This window comes from Mauremys reevesii, linkage group 5, assembly GCF_016161935.1.
Source record: "Mauremys reevesii isolate NIE-2019 linkage group 5, ASM1616193v1, whole genome shotgun sequence".
NCBI classification, from domain to species: Eukaryota; Metazoa; Chordata; order Testudines; family Geoemydidae; genus Mauremys; species Mauremys reevesii.
In genome coordinates, this window is record NC_052627.1 from 25,440,387 (window position 1) to 25,465,500 (window position 25,114).

Here is a 25,114-nt window from a genome sequence, read left to right on the forward strand (position 1 = left end):
CGTACAAAAAGCTGGAAATCCATCCTCATGATCAGCCTCAGCTGATGGTACAAAAGGACTGGTAACCGTCCTCGTCATCAGCCTATTGGCCCTAATTTTTTCTGGTGGATGGATGGTGCAATATGGCTGGTAACCATCCTCATCATAGCAACAGGGGGCTGAGCTCCATCAGCCCCCACCCTTCATGTGTAAAGAAAAGTTTCAGTTGCCCCTGGACTAGCAGTGGGATGCTGGGCTTCTCTCCTACACACTGCTTAATGTCCTGTCTGGACTATCATAGCAGCTGGAGGCTGCCTTCCACTCATTTCTCACTAACAAGTCAGTGTGTCTTATTCCTGCATTCTTTATTAATTCATCACACAAGTTGGGGGACAATGCTACGGTAGCCAAGAAAGGCTGGGGGAAGAACGGAATCAACAGGTGGGGTTGTTACAGGAGCACCCCCTGTGAATAGCATACAGATAATTTCTGCAGGCTCTGACACAGAGCAGCTGTGCTCTCTGGTTCTATGATACGGTGGTTCTCTAGCACACTTGCCTATATTAGGCAGCACTGATTCTATTTTTAGATACCAAAAAGGAGGGATTGACTCAGGGAGTCATTCCCAATTTTTGCTTTTGCGCCCCTGGCTGATCGGCCAGGGGCACTAGCAGCAAATGGTACAAAAGGACTGGTAGCCATGATCATCCTCAGTTCCAATTTATGGAAGGGTTTGGATGGTGCAATATGGCTAGTAACCATCTCTGCTGTCATGCAAAAGCAAAAGCATGCTTCTGTGTAGCGCTGCTGAATCGCCTCTGTGAGCGGCATCTAGTACACATACGGTGAGAGTCACAAACGGCAAAACAAGCTCCATGATTGCCATGCTATGGCATCTGCCAGGGCAATCCAGGGGAAAAAGTCGCGAAATGCTTGTCTGCCGTTGCTTTCCCAGACGAAGGAGTGACTGACGACATTTACCCAGAACCACCCGCGACAATGATTTTTGCCCCATCAGGCACTGGGATCTCAACCCGGAAGTTCCAAGGGGCGGGGGAGGCTGTGGGAACTATGGGATAGCTAGGGAATAGCTACCCACAGTGCAACGCTCCAGAAATCGACGCTAGCCACGGACCATGGACGCACACCACCGATTTAATGTGTTTAGTGTGGCCGCGCGCACTCGATTTTATAAAATCTGTTTTACAAAACCGGTTTATTCAAATTCGGAATAGTCCCGTAGTGTAGACGTACCCTAACAGATTATTTTATTGCTGCCTAAGCCAGTATCCGTTGTTTCTGTGTGGCTGGGCTGGGTTTGTCTCATCCGTGCCCTGACGAGGCATGAACTGCCTCTCTGCTCTTGGAGAGTTTTTGCATGGGCTTGCTTTAAGCTATGAGGATACATATTCTATATCTATCTCAATCTTCATCTATATGAAATTATAACCTATAACATTACTGTAACAATTGCTATAACATCACTATAAGAACCATACTCAGTGCATTACGAGCCTTCTGAAGACACCCAACATGACAAATTTTGCATTGGATACCACACAATCATTTTATAAAGATGAACATGGGGGTGTAGGGTGTTCCCCCGAGATACAGAGTATCACTGTGTCATGTAAGCAGCTTGATGAGAACTGAACAGTAGTATTGCTAGTTGAAAACGAATGAGAGCTTGTGAGAAAATGTGTGAAAGCCTTGAATACTAATTTTAGGATGATTATTTTAATTGTTCACTTAAAGGTCTGTCTACACTAAAAGCATGGTGAAGCACCAAGTTAATATACTTGTCCTCCAACTTTCTTTTAAAATGTTTGTTTGCTCTGTAGACAGAAATAAACCACGTTATAACTAATTTCTAATATTTTATGCCAAATAGGGAACCTCTGTGAAATTGGGACAGATCCTCAGCTGATCTGAATTGGCATACTCCACTAACTTACCCCACTTGAGGATCAGGCCTTACTGTATTCTAAGTGCAGAGAACTGTATAAAGGCATGTTAATGATAAACTTCTTTTTAGCTGAAATAACTATCTGCAAAATCAAATGGCTTTCAGCTGTGTTTCAGAAAAAAGCTGAGTTGGAATAATATCATTGTGGACTGTGGGGAATCATCTGATGTACTCCACATGGATATATTTGTGTAAAGAGCCAACTTACTTGCAAGTTGAAATGTAATATAAAAATATCTAACTTAATTGTGATAGTAACTAGTGTTAGTAGTATTGTGACCACTGCTCAGTAACTCTCCAGGTTACATACCACTGTAGTCGATTTTGTTTGTTTTTTGAGGTTGTTTTTACATTCCTGTTGTTTGGAACAGTTTTTCATTGGTTTTGTTGGATACAAACAAAAATATGTACTAATACTGATATTGTTTAGATGTTTGAGGTTCACAGTGACTGTCTCTCTTAGTTGCTGGTTTCTAAGTTCTCTTTAAAGTACCTCTAACATTGTTGCAGAGTCTTTTTATTTCTAAAACATTTTTTAAAATTCTCCATTATGCAAATCTAACAAGTCTCTTGAAAACTACATGTACACAGCAATGCTTCCCAGCCTCTGCTTCATAATTAGAAGAGGCAACTTCCTATTCTGAGGAGAAAGTATCTCCTCTCTGGTAGCTGTGGAATGCCAGATGAGCCATTCCATAGCTGGTCTGTTCCCATATATAGCCATGACACTCATTGCAGTGACCCAAGGACTTATTCACCTGACATCCTAACACAGAGGCAGCCTTTATTGCCCAGCTGGCTGACATTGTCAGCTGCAATACAATTTTGTTAAAAAGTCATGGGGGCTATTGATGGCTCTTGCTATGTGATTACCTTCCTCCTCTCTGCGCCCCCACCCCAGGTCGGGGGAAGGGAGGAGGGAGAGCAGGATGGGTAAGCAGAGAGAGGCCCTGTGCCTTGAAGCCATAAGGGTACCTGGCATCCAAATTGTAAAGAAATGAATGTTACTCAAATCAAAGCCCTAGGACACTCAGCATTTTAGCTTCTTGTACTGTTTGCTCTTGTCAGTACAGTTTTCCAGGTACAAGTTATTTTAGGTTCACCTTTTTTCTGCTTTTGGTATGTGGGTGGTTTTTTTTTTTTTTTTTTTTTTTTTAGGAACACTCAAAGCCTCATTGAGTAATTTATGTTGGGTCTTTTCCTTTAGTAAATAATCTTGTAGATGGATATGTGTTCAATGGTTTATCAAGCCATTTAAACACACACATCACTTTTTTATTGAATTTTTTTCATTTGATTAAGGAAATATGCCCCCTTCTTCAGGGATGGTTATTTCAAGATGGCTTTCATGGACTGCTTGTTTTTTATTTTCTATATTGATTATGTAGTGGCCACCTAAGGTAGACATACTTGTCAGCAGTCGTGTGTGGGTGAGTGGGTGTGGGTGTGCGCACGTGCTCATTTATTAAATGATGATTATACTTTACTACTTCTCAAGAAATCATGGCTAATTTGATTCAGGGTTTGTAAAATACCTTGAGGTTCTCAGAAGGAAGATGTTATATAAGTGAAAATATTCTAATATATTCATAATAAGCTAACCAGAGTTGACTGTTGTGCGTAATTTGTTCCTAAAGTCTTCCTGGATTAAAATTTACTTGAGGTTTTTTTTAGTTTTTGTTCTCATCCCCCCATCCCCGCCCAATAATCAGTTAATCTGAATAAAAGAGACAGTTTTGTATTTAACCATTTCTCAGTTTGCTCTGTCTTCCTTCTCAGATTAATTATTGCCTGTATCTTTATTTACTTTTTAATCATTTACAAGAAGATTTAGAGTTTTAGTCCGAAAGCAATATTAGAATCTGAAAATGGTAGAGTAGATTCTGTTGATTTAAGAACATTATCAGATCATTGTTCTAACTAGTCTTGTACCCAGGCTGCTTACAGCCAATACCTGATGATTCAGAGGAAAGAAGAAGAAAAAGTCCATGACAGAAGAGATGCAGAGTTGCTGAGGAAAAGATTCCTTCCTAACTCTGAACGGGGAAAAAAATGATGTGCTGAAGCAGGAGGCTACTGTTGAATTACCCTAAATATCTGTAGCTATTAATTAAATCTAGGTGTTATCAGTGTTATTTTAATGTATTTAACACTGCTCATTATCTCGGAGCAAACTGCAATTTCTACAGGTTGACTATGCTATGTGAAGGACAAATATTACTGCTTGGTGAAGCTGAAGGCAAGAAAGTTTAGAATTAACAAGTATTATTTCCTTTTCCTCTTGTAGTAAGGTAAACCGGGAATGACCAGTTTTCATTGTTCATTTTATATAATATAAATATCTTTTTTATATTTTGTGATGGGTTTGTCCTAGATCCACACCCTATTTAAAAAAAAAAGGGGGAAGTTGGATTCAAATCTGGACTCCATGGGCATGGATTTATACTAACCTTAATTTAGTTGTCTGACTACTCTTCAACCAAGCCGTTGCAGTTGCTCGTTATGTGCAATTCCTTCCATTCTTAGAGCCATATTCATTTTTTTATGTGAACCTCTGTCATCATCTAGGCTCTAGGCTTGCACTTGCACAAAGCTAAGTACCTTCAGAAGTTGCTTCATTTTGGGAACCCCATACCTAACATGGTTAGAAAAGGATGGTCCTTTCCCCATGGCATATAAGCCATCTGAACTTCTCCTACCCTGCCCCTTGTGTTGAAATCAATCCGGTGTCCTTGCAGTCCTTTTCCATGGTTATTATTAACTGAAAACATACACCCCTTTGACCTTAGCAGTGTGATGGACTTCAAATAGGTTTAACGTATTGGTTCGCTGAATTAGTATATGAATAGCATGTTGATGAAGCTTGCTGGTGTAAACTGTTTTTAGTATATAGACCCCCAGATCTTTAAAAGTTGCTCTTTCTGAAAGTTTTTGAAAAGTGTGATGTAAAGTCTTGCAAGATCATTTAGAGTGGAAGATGGTGCCATATAATTGAAGAGGTAATTGTCCTTAGTTGTGACCAAATTCAATCTTCGTGTAAACCAGCATATCTCGTATTGAAGGTCATGAAAGTTGTGCATATTTGACCAGAGCTGAATTTGGATTCCTGTGTATGTCACATAATCTTACTCTGTTAGAAGCAGGATCACATCTTTTATGTGTGTGTGTTTTAGAGTTGAGATAATTGAAGCTGATGGCAGCAAAACTTTTCGTTTTTTATGCTTCGTAAAGTTTTAAAGTAAATTTAGGTCTTGATGTTTTTTCAGCATTCTTGCAGAATGAGTAACTCAGCTGAGTTTAGTCTCTCTACTAAATGTGAACTTGCAAATAGTTTAAATGTCTCTTCACTACATTTAAATTCACAACAGATTTACATGCTTTAACATTTCTGGATCTTAATATTCCTTTTAGGGCACTGTGAACCTTAAACTTGCAGTGACTTTTCAGCATTTTTTCCCTTCAGTTTTGACATGCTGTCAATTTGGCTAACATAACATTCTTCCCATGAAATGTTTAAAATTACATTAAAATGTTTAACCAGAACATTGGAAGAACTAGGTTGGTGCATGTGTGAAATGTGGAAGAGGGGGCGAGTCTACGAAAAAAGAAATCTAAGGAAAATGGAAAGGAATAAGACCCTTAGGGTATGGCTACACTTGCAAGTTGCAGCGCTGGTGGAGGCTTTCCAGTGCTGCAATTAGTAAGTGTCCACACCTGCAGGGCACATCCAGCGCTGCAACTCCCTGGCTGCAGCGCTGGTCGTACACTTGGCTCAGCATGGGGAATAAAGATTGCAGTGCTGGTCATCAAGTGTGGCCACACACCAGCGCTGTTATTGGCCTCCAGGGTATTAGCAGATATCCCAGAATGCTTTTATAAATTACTCTTTGTTTTGTAATGCAGCCTCTCTTTGTTTTGTTGTGAACTCGGAGCTCCGTAGCTCTGTTGATCCATTGATCCCGGAGCTGCTTATCTACAAACACAGCTCCTGTTTGCTGTGATCAATCTGTGAACAATCAAATGAGATAATGAGGCAGGCAGGGAGTGAGTGTTTGCTTGACAGAAACGGGGCAGAGGGGAGAGAGGGAGTCCGTTGGCTGCAGGCTGTTTGCAGTTAAGAGTTAAGGGTAAGGGATTGGGAACATGTTCTGATTTTTCAAGGCAGGAAGGTAACACACAGTGTTGGCTCCAAAAATCCACTCTCTCTCTCTCGCCCGCTCCCTGTCACACTACGCCCCACCCCACCTCCCTCTTTTGAAAAGCACGTTGCTGCCACTTGAACGCTGGGATAGCTGCCCATAATGCATCACTCCCAACAGCGCTGCAAATGCTGCAAATGTGGCCACACACCAGCGCTGGTAGCTGTGAGTGTGGCCACACACCAGCGCTAGCCCTGCACAGCTGGACGACCAGCGCTGCAACTACCAGCGCTGCAGATTTGTAAGTGTAGCCATACCCTTAGTCTGTGTTTTTGTATGTGTGTCACATGTATGCATACAAACTTGCAATCCTATTTGTTATGTCTTTAGGTGTTGTGCTTTGCAAGCAAATGTATGTTTGTGATTTGAATAATTAACTCTAGTAGGACAATTAAATGCCTTTCTAAGAAGCGGTTGTGTTTTTTCTGCCTGCATGCTGCCGTGGAATTATGACTGACCTCTGCCTTACAAAGCAGCATGTGTTCACAGCCGTACACACTGTAACATGAACAGAATCCTGGAACTTTGATCAACTTTTACACAAGATTCTCAGTCTCACTCTTATTTCACATTAACATGCTCTGGGGGGGGAAGTACAGTAGGTTTCAACTTCTACTCAAACAGAGCTCAAACATTACTTATATTTTATCTAGGATTTTTACAACTAATAAGCTTGCACAGTGAGAGACTAGAAATTAAGTATGTGCAAGAGCCTGTTAGAGATGCACTACTGATTTTTAGAAAGCTCAAGAATGTTTTTGTGAGCATAACTGAGAGCAGCTATAACTCAAGATTTGATTACCATTGTATTTTTTCTTACATGAAATCTGAAATGAAATTTATATTTCTCATGTGAAACAGCTTTGTGAATTTAGTGAAATGAATGTTACACGTAATATATAACTTACGCGTTTTATATCTGCAAACTTAATGTATAATATTTTCACTTCAGTCTTTGAAACACTTGAATTCGTAGATGGGCCTCCAACTGATAGTTAACTTTTCCCAGCCATGGCATACTAAGATATCGGGTGTTCTTCTTTCCAAGTGTTGGGAGGAAGGTAACAGCTTTACAATTGAATCATTTTCCACAAGATCTCATTAACACATAAAAGACCAGTAAGTGAAGTCGACAGTTAAATGAATGCTTGGGCAGGTCTTTGCATTTTGTATAGGGTAACTAAGCCTCATAGATACTGGATTTTTCCTGATTTTGAGGAACTGTTCTATTGTATTACCTGAGATGATAAAACTGGAATTTTTTTTCCTGATTTTCCCCCCCCCAATATATCTGTTCCTATTGTTGCAGTTTAGCCTTAGTAGCACTGTTGGGCTGTAACAGCAGCCAGCCAGAGGGAAGGACACTTGGATCTGTCCTGGCTCTTGTATTAGAGAGAGAAAGTAGGAGAAGTAATTTTTTTTTAATTGGGCCAGCTTCTGTTGGTGAGAGAGACAAGTTTTCGAGTTTACACACCTTGTCTCTCTAATATCCTGGGACCAACATGGCTTCAATAACACTGGCTCTGGTACTCCACATTATATGTGGGACTGTTACTTGACAGAAAAGCCTGGAGGAAAGGCGGTCTGGATGGGAAGCCACCACAGGCCTGCCATTCAAAAATCCTCCATATCGGGTTAGATCAGGGAGAGAGCCTACAGAACAGAGGGAAAAAAATGGAGTGAAAAGAAATGAGAAAACACAAGACAAGATAAATGGGAGGAGGAGGAAAAATTAAGTAGAATTAAGGCAGAGGTGTGAGGCGGAGATAAAAACAAAGGAGGCCTAGAGTGATGGAGTTGGGGCAGGAGAAAACAGAAAGATACACATGGTATACTAAAGAAGGGAAGATGAAACAATAGTGACACCTGTTTTGAAAATATGAGCACCGTAAGCATCAAAGTAACAATGTTAGTTAAGCGTGAAGAAGCGTTTCTGTGCTAAACCTTTTATTTTGTTCCTTTTGACTTTGTCAATAGTACCATTTTTGGATTAAAATGATTGGGGTTTTTATTCAACTCAAATGAGGATTTTTTTAAAATCTAGTTCTGTAAAATGTAGCTCAGCTGAGTTACCTGAAAATAAAAAACACACACTTGAAGGACCACATCCTGTCCTCAGATAGGTACAGCTCCTTTGATAAGCATCAATTTGGTCCAAAAAAGTTACTCATATGCTCTCTTTGCACTTGGTAATTCATATTGTTCATCTTTAGAACTTCATTCTCGGCATGTTCAATAGGTAGTCGACGTTGGAGAAAACGTGCGTTGCCAAGTTTGGAAAAAATTGTTGAGAATTCAAGTAGCTTTAATTAAGTGAGAACAGTTTGGTGCTTATGAGCAATACATTAGTTTCCTCAAAAGTGTGTGTTGTACAGCGGAGTTGTGTTTCAGTGACTTGTTAAATTGCACCTCCATTAGAATGAAACTTGTTAACCACCGAATATAAACAAAGCTTAATTTGTTACCACCAAACCTCATGGTAAGGGATGGGTGAGTAGATTTTGTGCATTAGCTCGTAAAGCTTCATAACTTCTTAAGACTGAATAAGATACTCATGTATGGGTACTCGGGGACAGATATTGCCCACAGATATATTCATGTAACTCACTGAGGTCAATAGGTGAGCTTGCAGATAAGTTGATTGCAGAATGTGGCCTATAATTAGGGTTCTACCAAATTCATGGTCGTGAAAAACACGTCACGGACCGTGAAATCTGATGTCCCCCATGAAATCTGTCTATTGTAGGAGAGACCAGATGTCACAGAGTTGGGCAGCCGGAAAGCAGCAACGGCTGGCCAGGAGCTCAGCACTGAAGGCAGAGCTCAGCTCGGTGCCTGGCCAGCAGCTGTCCAGCTCTGAAAGTGGGAGCACATAGTGGTGAGAATACCATGACCTCCTGCTACAGTAGGCTTGCGACCATCCTCCCTTCTACCCCCCCAGGACCCTGTTTGGGGTCGGGATCCCACGTTTACAGTACTGTGACATTTCAAATATCTGAAACTGTGAAATTTATGATTTTTTAAATCTTTTGACCATGAAATTAACCAAAATGGATTGTGAATTTGGTAGGGCCCTGCCTATAATGGTGGACATGTGAAATTGTTACAATACATACAGTGCAGACAATATACACGGGTACCACATGCCATCGTATTATAAAGTTAGTTTAAGCAAACTTACTGGTAATGTTAATGCAATGTTGTGTTGGAGAATTTGGGGGGAAATTATGAAATTGTTTCCTATAATCATGAGGCTGTATTTAAACTACCAGGTTTTTGCCTTAACTTACACATGTCTTCAGGTACAAAATAAAATGCACTTCTTAAAAAAAGTCCAAGTTTTTGTTTGGCTCATCACCAAGGGTGCTGGCAATAAAACAAATTGCAAAAGATAAAATTTTAAAATCCTTTGTTCATTACGTGCAACCTGTGTAATATATTCACACTGTGTAGCTGGACATATTAATTAATCTTTAATACTGACATAGAAAGAATTTCAGCTGAAATGAGTGTTTCACTACATTTTTCATAATGCAGTATAAGCTCCATGTGGCTCTGCTGTTTAGAACTGCTGCCTGTAGAACATGGTAGTCCTCATTAGTCTGGCCTGTAGAGAGATGGAGCAATAGTCTACAAAATGTGGGACTCTTGGAAGGTGCAGAGCTTCTCCTGGGGAAGTACAGATGACCTTCAAGTACCATTGACGTTATAAACTTCAGGACGTTCAGCACCTCCCAAGATGCATTTGCAGGATTGGCCCTAAGCTATTTCTGACATGAGCTGCTATTTTGCAGAGACACAACACATTTGCTCAAGGTCAGAATAAAGGACATGAAGGAACCATTGACTTTTTTCTTTTTAAAAAAAAATTATAGCAAGAGTGTGTGAAAGTAGCAGTTTGCAATGCCATTTTGCATGTAGCTGCGTTTTACCAATCAGTTTATACTTACTATCAAAACTAATTTTTTTTAAACGTGTATATTATCTCTGCAGTTTTGGCTGACTTTGTGTACATTTAATGTCTGAGACTGTCTCTCTGTTAATAAGAGAAATAGAATGGATAATATTTACATAGTTTGTAAGAAGAATTACAAGGGTAAGCAAAGGTAGCCACAGACTTCAGCAATATACCTTTTATTAATCCTGTTCATTGTATGGGTCACCGAAATGATTTTCCTTAAACAAAATCTAAGAATTCAACTGATAATACCTAGGCAGACCTGTTCCTTTCATTTTTACCCATTCTTTTCATAATGACTCACCAGGCGTTTAAGTTACTACTTCTCTCCCTCAGTGTATTTGAATGCTACTAAAAAAAATGAGACCGACACAATAGAAGTACCATGCCGGGAAATCTGTGCTTAACTTTATTTTGATATTTCCACTATTCTTTCTGTAGTCTTTCAGGCTTTTGCAGCTCAGTGTGCTGCTAGCCAGAGTGGCAGCAGGCTAAGAATGTGGAAATGGAAAGCCAGAAACTCCCATTGGTGCCATCTCCTGTGCCCAGATGTCACTTCCCTCTGTTCTAGCCTCACAACTTGCCATGGTTTGCTAACAACCAGAGTTGGGGAAAGGGTGGACAGGCAGCAGGAGGGAAGAGAAGGGAATTTCTGCTGGCAGATTTCAGCAGTTAGTGTGTCTGTGACCTACAGCATCATGATGTTCCTTTGCCACAGCTGTGGTGGAAGCTGTGATCTTTCTCCTCCATCATAGCCTCTGTGAAGTCCCCTCAAGTGGAAATGTTCAAGGTTTTAAGCTGCCTGATTAACCCAGACTGTTCCCAATCAATTTGAATCAAGTGTTTGTCAGTAATGTAATTGGTGAGGCATCTCAGTTTTTCATCATATGAAATGTTTGTTACACAAACTTTTGTTATGCGTCATTTTTAAAAAGAATAATTTAAAATAAAAAATCTGAATACTTTGAAGGAAAGGTCCTGAAGACCGAGCAACAAAAAATGTGGTGTGGCAAACAATGTTAATGAAAATTCCTTATATGAACGTAATGTTATATGAACATAACTTATATGAACATAATGTTTTAGCAAATGTTTAGTTATCAAACTGTTTCCAGCAGTTTGAGATTAATACACATTTACAGGGTTGTATCAAAACGTGTACAGCTGATATGATAGATATACTTTTTTCAACTTATGATCTAGCAAACTTGGCTGTGCCTTCATATTAAATGTAAGAACTTTAAAATGTGAAACAAAACATTGTCTCCCACAAACACCTCACTCTCTCAAGTTATTAACATCGGAAAGAGAGAGTTCAGATTTTTGTGTAGTTCTTAGTGGAAATTTTTCAGACCCTTTCTAACCTTGACTGATTGTGTAGGTCAATAAAGATTTGGAATTTAAGAGACTTGTTAGCAAGCACTTAAAAGGTGGTGCCATTGTTCTTGTACGTTTATTTTAAGCTGTGTCAGTGGCCATGGAGTGAAGGATGCAAGGAAACAATGTGAAGTTGGCTGGAGTTTATCTTCACATCTTAAAATAACACAGATGCCTCACAGAATGGCATGATCTGTAGTGACATTTTAGCTCTGTTGGCACACTGTAAAATAGCCAACTGGGACACCATAGATAGGCTTCAGCTTTGAAGCTTTGCAATTACTGTCTCAATACCTAATTTTTAAACTGCAAAATAAGTTATGTATAAATAAAACATTACCTCTTCAATCAAAATTACCTCTTGTAAAGCTTGACGGTAATTGTCAGCAGCCACATGAGAACAACACAGCTGTTGTAAAAACTGTTCCACACCCAAGGATGTTGAACTTTTATTTCATAGCGTGTGCTTGTCTAGAATAAAATTTATCCCTGTGCTTTTCATGAGGCTTCTCAAAGGTATCAGGGACATATACTACAGGAAACAGTGTGCTTGATAATATTAAATAAAGGCAATAGGAGAGGTATGCAGAGCCATGGAAATGTGTTTTTTTTTTTAAGTATAAATATAAAACAAGCAAAACAAAATCCCAACTGCTCTTTTGGTTTTTAAAGATTGGTTTGTGCAGTTGTGGAGTCTTTGCTGTAAACACACAAATTCCTGATGATAAAGTTCTTGTTATTACTTATTTGTAATTGTCCATGTTGTTAGTTGCCACCGCACCGCTACCACAGAATGAATGGAGGAACACACAAGGAACTGGGGCCCATTCATTCGTGTTGTTTTAGCCATTTCTTCAGCCACCTGCTGGCTGTGCTATCAATGGTACATTTACCTTCTCAATTTAGCTAGCACCCAACCTCAAGAAGGAGGACAACTGTCCCCTCCCTGAATTGGCAGTCTGACACCTTAATAGCATGGTAGGACCTCCTGGAGAATACAGTCTATTATCACTGTCAGACATCATCACTGACTGCATTACGGATATAACTCTGTTCACACTCCCCTTCGCATCCCAGTCAAAAAGGTGTGAATCAAGGAGACAGGGTTTCACCGAGTGTCTTCACAGCCTTCCTCGAAACGGTAATGAGGCGGATGAACTGGAAGGGTGGAAGCAGAGTCAGCGGAGAGCAGTTAAACCACCTCAAATTTGCAGACGATACTATGTTTTGTCAAAAACACTATCAAATTACAGAGAATGCTGTAAGAACTTGACACAAAAAGCAGCCAAGTAGGACTGAAAATGAACCGCTCTAAAACAAAATTTATGTGGTCTGATGCCTTGCCAAAACCCAAATAATAGTCAAGGGAGAACAAATAGTAGAAGTTGAACAATATGTCTATTTGGGCCAAAAAATTAACATGTCACAATCAGGAAGGTGAACTCTCTCGTGAAGAAAGCTGGTTGGCACACATTCAGTTCTATCAAGGATGTCCTCCAAGGAAAAATCAACAAGGCAACATGTGCCAACCTCTTCATTGCCGGCGGTACTGTTGGGTTGTTGTACAGTAGTGAAACATGGATGCTGATGAAGATGGAGGAACTGTCTGTCACGGAGAGGGCAATGGAAAGAATTCTGGGGATTTCAGTCTGCGACTGAGTCCCCAGTGAAGTGATCAGAGAGCAGAGTAGAGCGCAGGACATTGTCGTTGAAAGCAGGTAAAGCAAAATGCGATGGGCCGGGCGTATAGCTAGGCTCATTGACAATCCATGAACTACAGCTGTCACCGAGTGGTACCCATGGGACATGAAACGACCACTCGGCCGATCTCAAAGAGATGGAAAGTTTTTTTTATTGTGAAAAGGCATGGCCCCACATGGAGAAGGAAAGCCACGATAAGAGAAGAATGGAAGACATGTTGTGATTGGCATAATCTATATGAGGGCTGAAGGTGATTATTTCCCTAGCACAATGGGATTGTAATCCCTGTTGGAGCTTATAAACATATCTGTAATACAGATATTAGGCCTGGTCTACACTGGGGGGGGTGTCGAACTAAGGTAGGCAAGTTCAGCTACATGAATAGCGTAGCTGAACTCGAACTACCTTAGTTCGAACTACTTACCCATCCAGACGCCACGGGATCGAAGTCCGCGGCTCCCCCGTCGACTCCGCCACCGCCGTTTGCGGTGGTGGAGTTCCGGAGTCGACGGGAGCGCGCTCGGAGTTTGATATATCGCGTCTAGATGAGATGCGATATATCGAACTCCGAGAAGTCGATCTCTACTCGCCAACCCAGGCGGGTAGTATGGACGTACCCTTCATGAAGAGTTTGCAGAATCTTCTATCTGATTTTATATTGGATTTAATTTTCTTTTGAAACTATTCATAGATATGTCTTTCCTCCTAAGTAACTTTGTTGTCATTTTAGCATTAAGATGAGCTAAAACAAGGTTTAGGTCAGGACGTGGTTGAATTTAGAAAGTGTTTATGCATAATTTTTGCATTCGCTGTTGTCAAACTGATACTCCTTCAAACCAAGGCGGGGACTGAATCTGATAGACATAACACTTTTTTTTATACTTATTGTTTCTTGGACCAGTGGCATTAGACGGAAATATTACCAGTGTGTAAACTCTGAGATTTTAGAGGAAAAATATCCTTAGTAATTCATTTAAAAGGACATATGTTGTATAGTGACCAACTCTTAGGCTGAAAGCATTGCATTTGAGTAGGTGGAATAATAAAGGGCAAGGCAGTCAAATATATTCAGATAAGTAATACTCATCCATATATGAGGGGATGTTTTTGGCACCTTCCCATGAATTCAGTAACTTAACCTCTACAAGGGACATGTTAATGGGGTTAGTAATATGTTTAGAAATGGAAGGGAAGTCATTTGCTTCAAAAGACTATCCGCTCCCTTAACTCTGATGTAGAATACAGTAGAATCCTAGGGAATGGAGGTTGTTAGTAACTCTGAAATGTTTGTAACTCTGAACAAAACTTTCTTTCAAAAGCTTACAACTGAACAATGCCTTAATACAGCTTTGAAGCTTTACTGTGCAGAAGAAAAATGCTGCTTTCCCTTTATTTTTCTTAGTAGTTTACGTTTAAAACAGTATTGTATTTTGCTGCTTTTTTCCTCTCTACTGCTGCCTGATTATGTACTTCTGGTTCCAAATAAGGTGGTTGACTGGTCAGTTTGTAACTCTATGATTCCACTCTATCTGTCATCTATGCTTATCAAATTCATGTCTGTCCACAATGTGCTTGAGCCACCTAGGGCTGTGATGTTATCGGATCAACTAAGCAGGGCTGGGCCTGGTTAGTTAGTAGATGGGAGACTTCCAACAAAAACTCCAGATGATGTGTAGCTGATTCTGTAGGTGTCACTCCTCCCTATTTAAGTTCAGTACTGAGGCAAGAGATTCAGAATGCTTGGGGGAGGGGAGGGAGCGGGGAGGTTTGCTTCTGGATGTGGTGTCTTTCAATGAAGACCTAAAACTGATGTTTCTAACTGCTTGCGATTGTTAAAGATTTCTTGTCACATTCCAGTGTGTGGTAGAATTAAGGTAGACCTGGTATTGCTTTTTTCGTATTTTCACTTACATGGTATTCTTCATTTCCTGTCCTAAACTTTTGTATAATATTACTCTACATGTTGAAACAGCTGCCAAGTTTCATACACTTCAGAAGTGATGCATTTATCTGTGTTGTGGTGGTGAACTGTATGTGCTGGAATTTCAAGGTGTTGAGTACCTCCCCGTGAGTCATAGAAAACCCTCAACTCCTAATGACTACAGTTGAAGTTGAGAACACTCAGGATTTTGCTGGTTTAAAGCCTTATAAAATTGTGTTCAAGATTGAGTATATCTGTTTTCTTGTTAAATGTAAGCCCTTTATATTTGTTAGTGTGAGTAAAATGTACAGAATTTGCAATGTACGTAAGTCAATATTAAAGGAGAGAGCTTAAGTTCTGGAACTTCCTGAGTGTTTTATTTTTCAACTACAATATTGCATTAATACTATTTTTTTTTGCATTTATAAATAGAAAAATAAATACTGTAACAACTTTTTTCTTACAGTTTCAAATCTTTAAACAAAGGTATTATCCCCATTCTACAAATTGGGACTGTTAAGTAAAGAAACTGTGACCTGCTTAGTGTCTCATAACAAGTCAGTAACAGATTGGAGACCAGAATCCAGGTGTTCCAATCTGCAGTTCCATGCTCTAGTCATGGGTGCTTAAAGCTGTGGAGCTGTAGAAACCCATGAAGGGTAATCGGAGCACCTGAGGTATGATCGCTTCTATTTATAGATTTCTCGAAGCTGACAGGGTGAAGGCTAGATTGCTAAATTGCAGGACCTGTTTTAACCTGAGGGCAATTAGTAGCTTTGTTTGGTAACATAACGGTTTTATTATCCCCTGGGAATCTTTTATATGCTGAAGTCCTCCTGGACATTTGAATTTATTGTATAAGAATAGTTCCCAAAGCATAAGACAAGCGTTGAGTCAGCCAGCTCTTAGCCACCTCTGCTGCTGTTTTCTTTCACTATCTTGTGTGAGGGCTTTCACATTGGCTGTCCAATATACATTAACGTCCTCCAACGTGCTCCATATCATACTCAAGAAGGTGGAAGTACAAATCTGATTTTCCCCATGTGACTAGATAGATTTAAATTTGGTTAAAAACTGCATGAGATTTAGTTGTGTAGTGTTTGAAGCACTTGGAGTTATGGTAAGCACTATATTTTTATTCATTCTATAAAAAGTGTTACCGGGGAAGTACAATGTATAGAAAATGACTGTGAATATTAAACAAGTCATCTTTGTTAGTTGTCTTTATTCTCTAATGCTAGTCATATGTGTACTAAATACGATACCTTTATCAATTTTCAAGTGGGATATTAAACCTGAAGAATAATCTAATTTATCCAGGTCTAAAAGATTTCGTATAAAAATGTTTTGAAGCCTGTTGGTTTACTTCCCAAAAACTGAACCATCTGTGATTTGTCAATCCTGTGGCAGTCTTGCATGACTTGCTAGTGCTTCCCATGCTTGGACAAGCCTAGATAAATAGACCAAATGGTATTTGGAATTGGACAGTACGTACTTGTCACATGAACTGTAGATAGATTGGAAGTTGAAAATTTGACACCTTTTCCAGAATTTATGCATCTGTTCTTTAATGTGATTACATTACAAAGATTTCTACTTTTTTTTTTTCAATGCTTGTTTCCAAATTTGGTTTGCCTTGGTTCTCCATTCCTAATATTAAGAATAAAGGGGGAATCTTCATAGCATTTCCTTCATTATGCGCTGCGTACATCAGCCCAAAGCCTGGGATTGAGTCTATTCAACTCTCATTTATATGATAGACTTGCACTAAAACCTACGCTGTGTCAGTCTTTTGCATAATTTATATCATTTTTCCTTTATAATTACCGTTCATCATTGTCTCACTGTTTAGGTGCTTTAAGTGATGTCATTTTGTCTATTTATACTTCTTAGTTCGCAATTAAAGAACATCCCCGCACCTGTTGCTATACTTTGAAACACGCAAGGTTTCATGTTGCTAACTTGTAGTATTCTTTAATTATGATAGAATAGGTGACCTACTGTCAAAGAACAGTTGTCTCTAAATGGATTACAAGGAGTTTATGTGGCTTAAAATGGGCTCTGTCTTCTAACTGCTTCAAATAGTTCACATTAACTAGAAGAAATATTCATCAAAATAACTTGTATCTAAAGTACAGGTACATAAACACTAGTTTTGACTCTAAATTTCAGATAATACTTATTTAACTTCTGTGGATTAGGGAGTTGAAGAATAAAAATAAGAGGACAAGGCTATGAACCAAGCAGTTAGACAAGCTGTTCAAAAGTGTCAGTGCCATCTGGATATACAGGAAAAATGAGCACATTAAAATGGTTAACTCTCCTATTCAAAGTTGTCTGATCTCATGCAAGATCGTTCCTCACCAGTCAGAAATCAGCAGTTCAGTATAGTGTCTGTCTCGGGCTGTAACTGCCTGACTCTGGTGGGTGATACTGCGAATTCCATAGCGGAAGAAGTTGAAATTAATTATAGTGCATTGGTAAATGAAAGCTTGAATAAAAGACCCAAGCTAATAGGGTATCTTTACATATTTTTGTCATTGTTTGCGATTCTGAGCCAATCACAGTCTAGGAAAAACATTTCCTTCTTTCAGAAGCTTGCCAGCTTGTCTTTCACAAAATTCTACCCAGCACAACTAATTCTCGCAAAAAGATTTTTCGTGACTTCATCTGATCCTTGAGCAATCACAAGGTCCAAAATGCTGTCAGTGAAAAGTCAGGGCAGTGGCACGGAACCACAAAACCCCACATGGCAATAAAACCCTTTTTGTTTTGGAGGTTGCTTAATCTTTTTTTGTCTTGCTGTACAAGATGAATAATGTTCATGGTTTTGTGAAGAACTCCCAACAGGTCTTGTCGTTTTCAAATGTCTGTTTTGCTTCAGTGATTAGTCACCCACAAAAGCAGTTAATTGCTTCATATGCTGCTTTGTCATGAATGTTAATCCCATAGCATTTCAGGCAGAAAAAAGGAAAAAATCTCATTCATTTCTATTATGTAAATGTGGGAAAGGGAACTCTTTACCTAAACTAGTTTAAGTTAGATGAATGGCTTAGTTTGAACGGGATTAACTTTTTTCCCCTTTCACCATTGCAAATGATGGCTTAATTACAGTAGCACACTTCATACTCCTGTAATTCAAGCATTGTTAGCATTTTTTTCCATTATAAATGCTTCCCCGATTGTTTGTCAACAGGAATTTATTTGTTCTCGTGGAGGAGTCACTGCTGGCTTCAATCTAACATTTGAGATGTTTTTTTCTTTGCATTCTTCTTCCTTGCGTAGTATTTGCTATAAACAAAAAAATGTCCTCACTGGAGACTACTCTGGCAAGCACTTCCACATCATTTGCGCTTAGACATGTCAGTTGTGCTTAAGGGAGGCCATTCACAACAATAAACAATAGAGACTTGGTATTAGTGCAGGATATTTTCAAGTAGAATTATTCATATGCCTGGAACTATAGTAGGCCAATATACTCAGACTGAAAAAACTTTCTTACATATGTCTGATCTGCAAGACAACTAATCTTACCGCCTTTTATTTATTTTATTTAAAAAAAAATACCCTGCAGTTATAAAGGCCAGTAAAATCAAGGAAGTGCAGTGCTACAGCTAATGTATCTTTAGGTAGTAATGCTATTTAAACTCTTTAATAGACGTACTACAATTTTTAAGATCTTTTCTTCACTGCCACCAGTGAAGTTGGTTTTGGTAGCATATGTTTTGATATAAGGATTATGGGTGGACAGAAATAGAAGGGACTATGATTTGGGCCCTAGTAAATGAGACCACCTCTCTCCTTAGATGAAACTGATATAGTTGAGGTCAAATGAGGACTGGGGCAACTGCTTGTCATAGCAACAAACTGCACTGGAGATAGGGTACCTTCGTGTAGGGCCCTCAGCTGGAGGATTCACTTCTAAGTTGTTTACTTTGAAGGAACGGTTTAAGGCCCTTCTGTTTTACCTGATGGGGGATGATATTGGATGATTGAGGGTGGGGAAAATTGATAGCTAATTGTACAATAATAAATTTGTTAAATTTAATCTAGAAAGAATTAAAAGCACATTTTTCTATACACATCGTGAGAGGCAGGATACAGTGATAACTCTTTATAAAAACTATAAAATGTTTACCCTTATTTACACTTCCAGACATTTTGTGGCGAATAAAGCAGCATCTTCTTTATACCAATATTGTCCTTCCCTTCTTTTATACAGCAGTTCATCTAGAAATTTATCTGCAGAAACTGAGTTATAAGGAAAAAAATCTTTACTTGTCCTATATTTTAGCATGATTTATTCATGTTTGTCATCTGCTAGTTTCCTTTGGCACAGTGACTAAAATTTTTCACTAAACTTGCTTCCTTATCAGACTGGAAGAATCATTAATTTATTGGAATAAAAATGCAGCTACTTCTTGCCTAACCTTATTATGCTGCTCTGGGCAAAGTTCTTATAAATTCAGTCCTTAATTTAATGTGCTGCTGATCAGTTTCTGTTATGGAACATTTTACTGCTAGAACTTTTTGGCGTTAGATTGCATTGACATAAATAAGGCTCAGATAGTCAAAAAGCGTCTGATAGTTTTTGGTGCTAGCTACTGCAATGCTGCTGCTCTTGGCTGAAATAATACTGGACTGAAGTACTTGCTCACATTTTCAGTGTGAGCTGCCTGATGTCTTGGAAGTTGAAAATTAATTCCATTTGATTAATCATTGTCTATGAAACTTGTTTGATGGTGAAAGGGGGTTGGCGCAAATGCTGAGGTGCTTTATACACAACATTTTTTAGCCTCAAAATTAGAGGGTTGATTAGGCCTAATTTTTAAGCCAGAACTGGACCCAAGCCCAAGAGACTTGAGTTGTTTTCCCACCTAACCTGACCCTTCTTTCCTAACTTGTGTCAACGTCTCCACTGCTGTGGCTGCATGATTAGCTCCTGCTGCCTGCCACCCGCTGTGTGCGCTGCAGAATCAGAGGTGTTGAAACTCCTCGACCCGCTCACTCCACACACAGTAAACACACAGCAGTGAGGCGGTGGTGGCTGGCAGGAGTGAGGCATGCAGCCTCCACCAGTTCAACCCCATGGGCAGGAGGAGGAGAGCTGAGCGGAGCTGACCTGATGCTGAGAGTGTTCAGTTGTTTTCCAACCTGACCAGAACCCAACACTGTGGGTGAGTTCAGGTTGGGTTGCAGGGCTTTACTCAAAACAGCCTTATATAAAATGTTAAGGCTATAAAAATGGCAAAACTACTTGATTTATGAAAAAGAACTTGATGTAAAACCTCATGTTCTCAAATATGCAGGCTAGCAAGCATTCCCACGTAAGGATATGGTGACTGGGGAAAAAAGCTTTTTTTCTGTTTATCTTGATGATTTCCAGTTGAAATGCTTGTAAATGTGACTCTTCTCTTGGACTTATTTGGACTCTGTTTTAGACAAATGAAGTAACTTGAACATTAGTCACCCATATCGTGCAGCCACTGGAAAAAAATCCTGTGAATTATAGCCTAGGGTTGATGGGACATGGATGTCAGCATTTTTACAGGTTCTTGAGGAAATTCTTGATCCAGGGATAACTAGACTTATGACTTTCTTTAGATTTGTTTTCTTTTCTTTTAAAAATAGTGTTTGTTGAAATTAGTGTTTAATAAATGCCTTTGGAGTGAAAATATTTGTAAGAACATAAGAACGGCCATATTGGCTCAGACTAATAGTTGATTTAGCCCGGTATCCTGTCCTCTGACACTGGCCGGTGCCAGATGTTTCAGAGGAAGTGAACAGAACAAGGCAGTTTCTCAAGTGATCCATGCCCTGTTGTCCAGTCCCAGGTTTAGGGACACCCAGAGCATCGATCCTTAGAGATATTAGTCCTATATAATCCTTGGAAGGGTTTCTGAGGGCTTGCTTTTGTGATACCTTCTTGCTGCTTGCCCCTAATCATTATGTGGATGCTGATATTTAACAAAGATAATTTGAGGAATTGGTGATGATTTAGAGTGAACTAAAGAAACAGGCATCAATCAATAAGAGGTACTTTGTTCAGGAATTGATTGAAATCACTATAAACGCTAAATATAATACGTCAATGACTAGGCTTCATCATTCGTGAGTGGTGTAATGGTGACACCCATAGACCTGATGGGTCCTTCTGAACCTATCCTGCCTAGCAGCTTTAGCTCACCTGATCAGAAGAGGTTGAGGAGACACGCTAGGCTTCCTCTGATATGGTCTGAGCTGTTCTGTGGGTAGCTCTCTAGGACTCTGGCTGGGAGGACTAACCTAGAGAGAGAGAGCCTAAACCGTAGTCCCTTCCACCAAACAGCCTGTGCAGTGGCTCTGGGTAAGGATCTTGCCATATTTGCCCTGGCCATGGGGGCCTGAAAGAGCAATCTGTGAGCCACATCAATACCCACTTCTCCCAGTCCAGGGTAAGCGGCAGCCTAGCATTGTGGTCAAGGCTCCTTAACCACAGCCTTCCGCTTCACCCAGGCTAAGGAAAGAAGCAGCCGGTGTCAGGAGTGTAGAAATCCTTGTTTTCCTCAAAACCTTTCCATGCTGCAGGCTGGTCAGGGTAAAGTTATAGTAACTAGGACATTGTCTCTCATGTACCCACAGAATATGCAAAATAGGGTGTTATGTCATTTGCATGTAATATGGAGACTTCTATAGCTGAGGCTTGGCCTGACATGAGTAATTAACACATGAAGGGAGGTTTCGTTTCTTGGAGGATAGAATAAAGGAGGTAAACGGATCACTAGGCTGAAAACAGAAAGTTTGTGTTAAATAAGAAGATAAGAGCGGCAGTAGTGGTCAGACCAAAGGTGCATCTATCCCAGTATCCTGTCTTCTGACAGTGGCCGATGGCAAGTACCCGAGAGAGAATGAACAGAACAGGTAATCAAGTGATCCATCCTCTGTCGCCCATTCCCAGCTTCTGGCAAACGGAGGCTAGAGACACCATGGCTAATAGCCACTGATGGACCTATTCTCCATGAATTTATCGAGTTTTCTTGAACCCTGTTACAGTCTTGGCCTTCACAACATCCTCTGGCAAGGAGTTCCACAGGTTGACTGTGCATTGTGTGAAAAAAATACTTCCTTTTGTTTTAAACCTGCTGCCTATTAATTTCATTTGGTGACTCCTAGTTCTTGTGTTAGGAGGAGGAGGAGGAGTAAATAACACTTCCTTATTTACTTTCTCCACTCGAGTCATGATTTAATAGACCTCTATCATATCCCCTCTTAGTCTCTTTTCCAAGCTGAAAATCATGATCTTATTAATCTCTCCTCATATGGAAGCCGTTCCATACTCCTAATTATTTTTGGTTCCCTTTTCTGAACCTTTTCCAATTCCAATATATCTTTTTTTGAGACTGGGCACACAGTATTCAAGATGTGGGCGTACCATAAGATAAGTAAATAGGTCAGTAGGCTAAGACAGAATGTCTGAGCCACCTAAGATAAAAGGGAGAACACCCAGGGAACCATTACTAACCATGGACAAGGTAAGATAGGAATGGACAATGCATGGACAGGGCGTGCTGCACAGTCATTTGTTCCTGCAAAGTAACCAAATGTGATGCAGTGTGTAGTAAAAGTAATCTAATGTGTAAATGTATAAAAAGAAAGAGGTTTGCTGTGTAACTGTGGATGTGTGGTATGCTCTGTACCCACCCCCTCCACTTGAATCTGATCAACGCAGTGTAGCTTTGCTGTATGCCAAATAAAGGAACCCGAGAGGTGAAATCTGGAGTCAAACTGAATTTCTTTGGATCCCAGAGAACTGGATAAAGTGTTCTCCCAGAACTGGACAAGTTATCCTGGATAAGCCAAGTGGAAAAGGTCTTGGAGGGAATCCCAACAACTTCTGAACCTTCAGCCTTGGCAGATACAGCTTTAAATGTTATCCCCTTGAGTAAATAAATGGTGGAGATCTCAGCATTCTACTACATATATAATAGTTTTTACTTTGATCGTTTAACATTGTTTTAAATAACCTATAATAAGATGACATTATTGTCTAGCGGCACTAAGTCTTTAAAAATGTGTTCAGTAGGATTGCCACAAGACCACAGGAATGGGACTGTGAGCAGTGGTTTGCTTGAGAGGACATGAAAACAGCCCATTAGTCTTTGCGTGGGGGAATACCAAAGTAGAAGGCAGCCGCAGCTTCCTCCTTTACAGCGTCAGCTTTAACACATGATGGAGAAGACCCGGGCCTGCCTTCAATATAAAAAGAGAGCAAGGTTTAGTTTGACTGAATACTGAAGCACCAGCTAAAAAAGTCTTTTTGCTTACATCTATCTGACACAGTGCTTTACTGAAGTAATTGTCTCATGTCCTAAGGAATCACAGTGAGAATGTGAAGATATATAACACATTCAGATTGTCAGACACTGAAGTTAAATGTTAGAAATAATTAACCTCATGAAAACTTATAGCTAATGAATTCTAAAACTGTGACTCATGAATAAAATATATGCTAAGTACAAGCAAGTAATTGTTCAAAGGTACTACGTTTTGTGCACACTTTATCCAGCCAAGAAATGTGTGAATATATTTTCCAGTACACTATACCACACACACATGCTGAGAGAGGAATTCTTCTGGAGAAAGGGGGGGGAAAAAAAAAAAGCTGAGAGAGACTAATGTAAAAATCACACTTTTGACTGAACAAGTTACTTTCTCTTGTTACAATTAACACCCAAGATTACTACAGCTGAAAGATTAGAAAAATATTTTCTAAACTTTATTTTTCACATGTTAGAGCAGCACTTTGTGTATAGTTGATTTCATTTGTACCTTTGTATAGTAGGTCAGTTCCCCTATTTGTGTTGGTCTTTTGCGGCACAACAAAAACAAGACACGCATTTTTAAAAAAAAATAGGTAAAACTTATTGTAAAACCTTTAAAAAAAAATAAGCAAGATGACTCAATGGTAGGTATAGTACCTGAACTGCTTTATATTCCTTTAATAATTAACTGGTTTGAAATTGACGGTTTCTTCTTAGACATAAATTTGGATGTGCCACACCTGATAAATTCCCTGACCTTAAAAATGTTAAAGTATACATCCATAGATGTCTGTTTCACTGAAACTCCTGGAATGTGCAGTTACAGGCCTTCAGTGCTTGTCTTTACAAGATAACTAAAGCAGTGAATTACTTCCAGGAGTAGGCATATAAAACAGCAGGTAAGACCAACATTCTATTTCATTATTACATGGCAGACAACTCAAGCCGTGTGATAATACACATGTATTCCTGACTCTGCCTCTGCCTTGCTTGCTCAGTGACTTTGGGCAAGTCAGGTCCCCCACTCTTTGCCTCAGGTTCCTCATCTATAAAATGAGGATAATGACATGACCTTCTTTGTAAAAGCTCTTTGAGATCTACTGGTGAAAAGTGTTATAAGAGCCAGGTATTATTATTATTATTTATTATTATTACTACTACTACTACTACTACTACTATTTTATAAACAGAAAAAAAAACCACAACATGTTTTGTTTTTCCTTTTTATGTGGTATATAATTTAAGCTGTTATACAAATCATTAAAGTACTTTTTACCTATTACTATAACATAAAGGGATTTTTGGTCAATAACAAATATATGGAATATTTCTCATTTTTCTTTGCTTTAAATTGCATCTGATTTTGTTTTTGTTCAGATAACCCTTAGCAAAAGTCATAGTTTGGCATGTGCACGCATTCAACATTTTTACCCTGTCTTTTTTTTTGACGCTACAGCACTGTAAATTGGCTATCAACTGATCACTGTCCTAAAATAAAGCTGAGTAGAAAATTCAAACCGCAGGCCAAAATGGCAGCAAAGCCATTAAGATAGTAGTTTTTATTGCAGTTGCCTATAGGATCTCATCAGTTGCTTCTCAGATATAATATATCATGCTAAGAATTGCTATTAGATGATCAGGAAATGGGTTGATCTTGAGGATGCAATACTTCACTATTTTTAGACACACAAAAAATGTTTTATATCGGATTAC

At 39.4% G+C, this 25,114-nt stretch overlaps 1 protein-coding gene across 17 annotated transcripts in view; it reads left to right on the top strand.

The window, feature by feature from the left end:
• The window catches only part of PDLIM5 (PDZ and LIM domain 5), a 223,567-nt gene that overhangs the window by 104,994 nt on the left and 93,459 nt on the right, over positions 1–25,114 (top strand). Inside the window, exon 1 of one of the 17 annotated variants that reach the window (XM_039542144.1) lies at positions 24,373–24,527. The exons of the other annotated variants lie outside the window; for them this stretch is intronic. The gene's annotated coding sequence lies outside the window, so the exon portion shown is untranslated. Of the gene's footprint in view, positions 1–24,372; positions 24,528–25,114 lie in introns of those variants that run through there. 17 annotated transcript variants of the gene reach the window in all.